The sequence below is a fragment of the Berghia stephanieae genome, chromosome 12 (assembly GCF_034508935.2).
Source record: "Berghia stephanieae isolate SIO BIC M18660-M18661 chromosome 12, UCSD_Bste_1.3, whole genome shotgun sequence".
NCBI lineage: Eukaryota > Metazoa > Mollusca > Gastropoda > Nudibranchia > Aeolidiidae > Berghia > Berghia stephanieae.
In genome coordinates this window covers 26527163-26534295 of record NC_088371.1, presented here as the reverse complement: position 1 = coordinate 26534295, position 7133 = coordinate 26527163, and positions in this window count along the sequence as shown.

The window sequence follows — 7133 nt, the reverse complement described above, 5'->3', positions numbered from 1 at the left end:
TTCAGACTTATAAATGTTCAAGGTTACACATTGTTTTGTGCGTTGGTTCGTTATATCCAGCTGGCACTTTGAAGAAACGCATAGTATCAATGGATAGTATGCGCTTGGCTAAGAGGCTCACAACATTGCCATCCGGAAGTATAACGAAACAACACACAACACTCTATGTGTAACCTTGAACGTTTATAGCCTGGTTAATACAAATTAGTGAGAATTACTCATAAACGTAGATGGCAACAAACAATAACAAAGACTACTGACGTCATCTTCGTTCTATCTATAGATAGTTCGAAGATGACGTCACTCGGGTCTTTGTTATTGTTTTTTGCCATCCGCGTTTATGAGTAATGCTCACTGAACTGTATTAACCCCACTATAAACGTTCATGGATACACATCGTTTTGTGTGTTGGTCCGTTATACTTCCTGATGGCAAATGTTATGAGCTTCTGAGCCAAGCGCATACTATCTATAGATAGAATGCGCTTGGCCAAGGAGTTCACAACATTGCCATCCGAAAGTATAACGGACCAACACACAAACTCTGTGTAAACATGAACTTTTATAGTCTGGTTAATACAGTTTAGTGAGAACAACTCACAAACGCGGATGGCAAAAACAATAACAAAGGCCTGAGTGACGTCATCCGCATACTATCTATAGTCTGCTAAATGCAATTTAGTGAGAACTGTTCATGAAAATGGCTGGCTAAAACAATAACAAAGGGCTGAGTGACGTGAATTTCGTTCTGTCTATTGAGATAACTGGCGTGAAAACAAAATCTGAAAGGTCTTGATGTTTTATGGGGTTATTTTACGAGTGTGTAAATCTCACAATATAGATAGTATGCGCTAGGCTACGAAGCTCACAACATTGCCATCCGGAAGTATAATGGACGAACACACAAAAATGTGTGTAACATTGAACGTTTATAGTCTGGATAATACAGTTAAGTGAGAATTACTCAAAAGGTAGATGGCAAAAAACAATAGCAAAGACCTCAATGACGTCAACTTCATTCTATCTATAGATAGTATGCAGATGACGTCACTCAGGCCTTTGTTATGGTTTTTGCCATCCGCGTTTGTGAGTTGTTCTCACTAAACTGTATTAACCAGACTATAAAGTTCATGGTTACACAGAGTTTGTGTGTTGGTCCGTTATACTTCCGGATGGCAATGTTGTGAACTCCTTGGCCAAGCGCATTCTATCTATAGATAGTATGCGCTAGGCTAAGAAGTTCACAACATTGCCATCGGGAAGTATAATGGACCAACACACAAAACTATGTGTAACCTTTAACGTTTATAGTACACATGAACAAGAAATACTATTTTCACCTTATCAATGTTGATGGAAAGATGTATTGAAGTCCAGAAAGACCAATTTATTTGCTTTATTGATTTAGGCATTTGATAAAGTTAGACATTGTGAGCTATTTAATATCCTTGAAGGACTAGATATAGACGGAAAAGATCTTAGAATTATTAAATCTTATATTGGAAACAAAGTGCAGCCGTCAGGATTGAAGGAGAATTAAGTAAATATATACAATTTAAACGAGGTGTTAGACAAGGATGTGTTTTGTCACCAGACCTTTTAAATATCTACAGCGAAACAATTATTAAAACTTTAGGAGATAGTCCAGGCATTAAGATCAATGGTGAGAATATGCATATGACACATCACTAATTTCAGACTCAAAAGAAAATTTACAATTATTCCTTAATAAAGTAGTTACAGACAGTGAACGTATGGGGTTATATTTAAATGTAAAAAAAGACAGAATGCATGGTTGTATCAAGGAGAAACAGAAATCCAACATGTAAGTTAATAAGCAAAGGAGAAACTATAAAACAAGTTCAGACATTTAGATATATTGGATACATAATAACTTCAGATGGCAGATGTAGTACAGAAATAAAACGAAGAATTGCAATAGCTAAAGATAGTTTTAATAAAATGAGTCTAATTCTTAAAAACCACAATATCTCAATGACAACAAAACATAGGGTTTTGAAGGCCTATCTATGGTCAGTATTATTATATGGCTGCGAAATCTGGACAATTACAGAAGACATTAGAAAGAAACTGGAGGCAGCAGAAATGTGGTTTCTGAGAAGGATGTTAAGAATCTCATGGACAGAGAAGAAAACTAATGTAGAAGTATTAGAGCAAGCTGAAACTAAAAGGTTATTAATTCGTACAATAATAAAAAGACAAATGCAATTTTAGGGCACCTAAATCGACATAAATTTATTGAACATCTTGCTCTCACGGAAAAGATAGAAGGTAAAAAGAGTAAAGGTAGACCAAGAAAAACATATTTGAACAGTTTGAAAAGCTAGGTGACAAAAAAAGAGTAATATTAGTTTTTTTGAGGTTATCTGATCAGAGAGATGAATGGAGTACCATGATCACCGATGTCTGGCACAGACTTGGTACTTGAAGAAGAAGAAGAAGAAGAAGAAGAAGAAGAAGAAGAAGTCCGGTTAATACAGTTTAGCGACTCATAAACGCGGATGGCAAAAAGCAATAACAAAGACCTGGGTGACGTCAAATTCATACTATCTATATGAGTAATTCTAACTAAACTGTATTAACCAGATTATAAACGTTCAAGGTTACACAGAGTTTTGTGTGTTGGTCCGTTCTACTTCCGGATGGCAATGTTGTGAGCATAGCGCAAATTATCAAGAGACAGAGCACAAAGTCACAACTCTTGAGATGTGTGCTGTCCTATTGATAGTATGCGTTTGGCTAAGATGCTCATAACATTGCCATCCGGAAGTATAACGGACCAACACACAAAACTGTGTGTATCCATGAACGTTTAAAGTCGGGTTAATACAGTTCAGTGAGCATTACTCATAAACGCGGATGGCAAAAAAAACAATAACAAAGATCTAAGTGACGATATCTTCGAACTATCTATTGAGGATTGCACTCAGCCAAACTGCTCACAACATTCGTCAGGCGCCAATACACAAAACTTTGTGTAACCTTGAACATCTGATTAATACAATTTAGTGAGAAATACTCATAAACATGACAGGGCTAAACAAAACAAAAAACCCAGAGTGACGTCCATTTCTTTCGATCTATATAGATAGTATGCGCTTGGCTCAGGAGCTCATAACATTGCCATCCGGAAGTATAACGGACCAACACACAAACTCTGTGTAACCATGAACTTTTATAGTCTGGTTAACACAGTTTAGTGCGAATTACTCATAAACGCGGATGGCAAAAAAACAATAACAAAGGCCTGAGTGACGTCAGCTTCGTCGAATTATATATCAGTGAACTCATATTATTATTATAAAGTCATTGATCAGAGGGACTGAACAGTCTTCGCCTTAGCCTGACTGTGGCCATCGTAAACTTATAGATAGAATGCGCTTGGCCAAGGAGTTCACAACATTGCCATCCGGAAGTATAACGGACCAACACACAAACTCTGTGTAACCATGAACTTTTATAGTCTGGTTAATACAGTTTAGTGAGAACAACTCACAAACGCGGATGGCAAAAACGAAAACAAAGGCCTGAGTGACGTCATCTTCGAACTATCTATAGCCTGACACTGAACAACAAGACAAGTCTTTGGCCACAAAAGAAAACGAATCGTGAGTTGTATTCAACAGTTCAACCAATTGGATCACTTTTTTCCTTGACCACTACTAAATACAACTCACTAGGCGGTCCGCAAACTTAGAAATGACGACAAAATATGAGTCTTAGTCGGTCTTAGTGTCAGGATTTAAGTTAACGACGGCTACGCTACACTTCGCCTTAAGCCTGACACTAGGACTTATCTTTCGAAGCCATTTGAAGAATAGTGCACCGCTTAGTGAGTTGTCGTGAGTAGAGCTCAAGGAAACAAGTGATCCCATTGGTTGAACTATTGAATACAACTCATGATTTGTTTTCTTTTGTAGCCGTACACCTGTCTTTTGACGTCATTTTTTGGACAGTGTCAATCTATAAAAGTTAACGAAAGTTACGACTGAATCAGGTCGCAAACACATTCACTCAAAATGACCGGTATCTCTATAGATAGTTCGAATATGACGTCACTCATGTCTTTGTTATTGTTTTTTGCCATCCGCGTTTATGAGTACTTCTCACTAAACTGTATTAGCCAGACTATAAACGTTTAAGGTTACACATAGTTTTGTGTGTTGGCCCGTTATACTTCCGGATGGCAATATTATGAGCTTCTTAGCCAAGCGCATACTATCTATATAACGGACCAACACACAAAACTGTGCGTATCCATGAACTATTATAGTCCGGTTAATACAGTTCGTTGAGCATTACTCATGAACGCGGATGGCAAAAAAAAAACAACAAAGACCTGCGTGACGTCATCTTCGAACTATCTATTGTGACTTATCGCTGTTGTGTGACCTGTAAATGTTGTTCACTTGTAGAGATCACAACTCCTGTCAACTGGTCTTTCCACGTGAAACTCAGCATTTCATTTTGAAATCCCCCACTCAAGAACAAACCATCATCTTTACTCTTTCTTCCCCTCCACCATCCGACTTTGGAACTCCCTACTTGGAAACAAACCCTTTCGACTGATGACTTCAAAAATTCCCCCCTGCTTCCCTCTAAAAACCCTGTCACTGAACAATCAGTCATACAATCTTCACCCTGGAGCTCTGGCCTTAATGGAAGAAGAAGAAGAAGAAGAAGAAGAAGAAGAAGAAGAAGAAGAAGAAGAAGAAGAAGAGTTGTCCTCATAATAGAGTTCACTGTATGGGACACAAACGCATTCCCAAAATACAATCCCATGTCAGTTTTCAATGGGAGCGATCAAGAGACAGAGTGGAGTGGACGAACTTTTTTGAGCTTTTACATAGCGCAATATCCACTATAAGTGCTCAAAGCGCTTTACAAAAGGTCCATGCCCAACAGCAACACGTAAAATAAAGAACGAGACATGACGCCTGTTCGGCGCTAATACTAATTTTTCCGACAGAGACAAAGCTGTTAACTACACGGTACTCATTTCACACCCGAGTACGGTAGAGAATATGAGTAAAGAGTCTTCTACGAGGACTCAACTATGCGCCGAGCGAGGCTCGAACCCAGGACCTTCCGATCCGAAAGCGAGTGTCATACCACAAGACCACATTATAGCCGCACGACCTTGATGGCAAAAGTCAATGAGTAAGTAAGTAAGAAAGGCTGTAACACCTGAAAAACGCTCGAAACAAGAGTTATGTGTTTCTTTAACTTGCGTTACCAGCCATTTTTAGAATTTCCCCCGAAAATTCACACCCACCCGAAGCAAAAATAGACTTTTCCTAATCAAACAAAAAAGGAACAAGTGCATTCTATACAGAATGTTGTTCGGCAAAATAATGTCTAGAACACAGTGTTTAGTATTTATAGCTGTTATCAAGGCTTTTCTTTACATTTTGTGATATACAAGAGAAATCAGAATGAGGAAATTGTCGGTTTCATCCGAACGAATGTGACGATTTTCCTATGGTTGGTATGAAGAGGGTTAAATCATTCAACATAGAGGTCATTTTTTGTAAAGGAATTCGACGGGGAAAAATAATTTTACTGCGTTGCATTACCCAGTAATCTACCAAATAGTGAGTGGAGCAGGCACTTATGTTGATAACAACAAGAATAAAAGTGAGTCGGAAAGTGCCAGAAGACAATAGAAAATAAAGACTACGTGGCGGCGATGAGGGGTCGAACCCGCGACTTTACTGGTACGACAACTCCGCCTGGCCGGGGAGATCGTGACTTTACCATATGAGCAGTAGAGTCACGATGTCCCAGGCCAGGCGGAGTTGTCGTACCAGTAAGGTCGCGGGTTCGACCCCTTATCGCCGCCTCGGAGAAGTTTTTATTCTGTGTTGTCTTCTGGCACATTCCGACTCACTTCATTACCCAGTTAACTACCGTACTCTGAACAAAACATGAATTTTAAAATGTGACCAGAAAACTTGTCCCCTGGAGATCCCATGTTTGTGAATATTTTGCCGAGATGAGGGTCATTTAATCGATCGATATTTGAAGGGGGTGGGGGGGGGGTCCCAATAGCTCAGTTCACACATAAATGAACCAAGATCGATCCCGTGTACAGTCGAAATTTTTTTTCTGACCTCCCTGTCCACCCACCACCGATTGGGAAGCTGGTCTGTTCGATCTGGCGGAAAGTAATATGCGATAGACTAGCGCCCTGTCCAAAGAAGGCACGGAATTGCTATTGTCTGTTTCACACCATAGAAACCGGGATAAACTCAGGCTCCATGGTTCAAATGGCTCTGAAGGACTACGTTTGAAGTATACAAGGACACATTATTTTTTTATGGATCGTTCCGCTTAAAAACTTGAAAATTTTGAGCTCGAAGCACTTTAAAATAATTTTTTAAAATATTATAATTCCCTTTAGTCATCCCATAGGGGAAATTAGTCTCTAGGGTCTATTTCAAGGGAATACTGGAATAACCCAGGCGCCAGCCGCAGTACAGCGCCGCAAATTGAGCTAGGGTGAGGTGACTTGCTCAAGGCCACACAGCGCAGCGGCTGGTGATCGAACTCGGTACATTTCGGTTACGAAGCAAAGACCGTACCGTTGAGCTACGCTGCCCCCTGTCACAGTAAAGGTTGTTCACAATTATCTTATTAAATTTGATTTTATTAAGAACTGAATTCATCTCACTCCAGTTATATTTCGGTAGGCTTAGATAAACTTTACCTTCTAATATTAGATCGTCTTTCCTTTTATAGCCTTCCCTCGAATTAATTTCTATTTAGTGAATAAATCGTTAATTGTTTTTCATTTATAGTAACTAGTAAATTCTGGGGCCTCATTCTACATATCTTTATGCATAGTCGAGTAGCTCTTTACTCACTTGAGACCATGACACCCCCCTTAGCCAATAGCAACACAACATGTACCCACCGGCGGAATGCCACTTCTAAAATTATCTCTCGACAAAAGTTTATGAAATCCTGTGACAACCTTGATAAAACTTGAAAGAAAATACGGTATATTTGGAGTGAGATCAAGATATTGCACGAGTTCAGGCAAAGAGCTATTTTTCAGTTTCTTCGAGAGAAAGATGAAGTGAGTAAAATGCGCCTCGTGTATAAGGGAAC